Below are 575 nucleotides of genomic sequence, written 5' to 3'. Positions count from 1 at the left end.
AATAGAATTTTTAAGGAACTTAATTCACAGGTCCCATACAGGGTCCTCCTGCAGTGGTGGTAGGGCAGACTCAGATCTGAGGTCTCTCATTGCAACCAGGGAAGTGGTCTTCAGTCTGAAAGGACAGGAGGTTCACAGCCGGCTTGCTGCGGCCTCCATGGAGACGCCTTGTGAAAGGAGGAGGGCACGCACGTTCATGGTGTGCAGGAGTTTTCTAAACGCCCTGGGGAAAGTCCCCAGCTCCTTGGCCCTGGTGACCTGCTCCTCCATCCTGGCCACGCTGCCGCCATCCATTAGATCCCGCCCTAGATCTGCCTCATCTCCGCGGCCTCGCCCTAAATGCATGGCACCCCCTCGCTGACGACTTGGGACGAGTCCCCGCGGAGCATGTCCAGCATGCCCACGAACTCGTCCACTCCGGTGAGCAGGTCTTCGAGGTTCGCGTCCAGAGCCTCATGTCCTGGCTCCAGGCTCCGGGCTCGAGCAGGCGGCATAGCCAGCGGCGACTCCTCGCAGCAGGGGCAGGTCTCGGCCCGGCTTACCGTCCTCCAGGGCCTTGTCCTCCGAAGACCCCG

General features: G+C 61.2%; 1 pseudogene; it reads right to left on the bottom strand.

The window, feature by feature from the left end:
- Window positions 1–70: 70 nt before the first annotated feature.
- Window positions 71–570, bottom strand: LOC102489790 (biogenesis of lysosome-related organelles complex 1 subunit 4-like; annotated as a pseudogene).
- Between the last annotated feature and the right edge of the window lie 5 nt (window positions 571–575).

Source organism: Tupaia chinensis, unplaced genomic scaffold (assembly GCF_000334495.1).
Source record: "Tupaia chinensis unplaced genomic scaffold, TupChi_1.0 Scaffold148105_1, whole genome shotgun sequence".
NCBI classification, from domain to species: Eukaryota; Metazoa; Chordata; class Mammalia; order Scandentia; family Tupaiidae; genus Tupaia; species Tupaia belangeri.
Note: the sequence above shows the minus strand (reverse complement) of the source record. Positions and strands in the feature narration are given on the sequence as shown.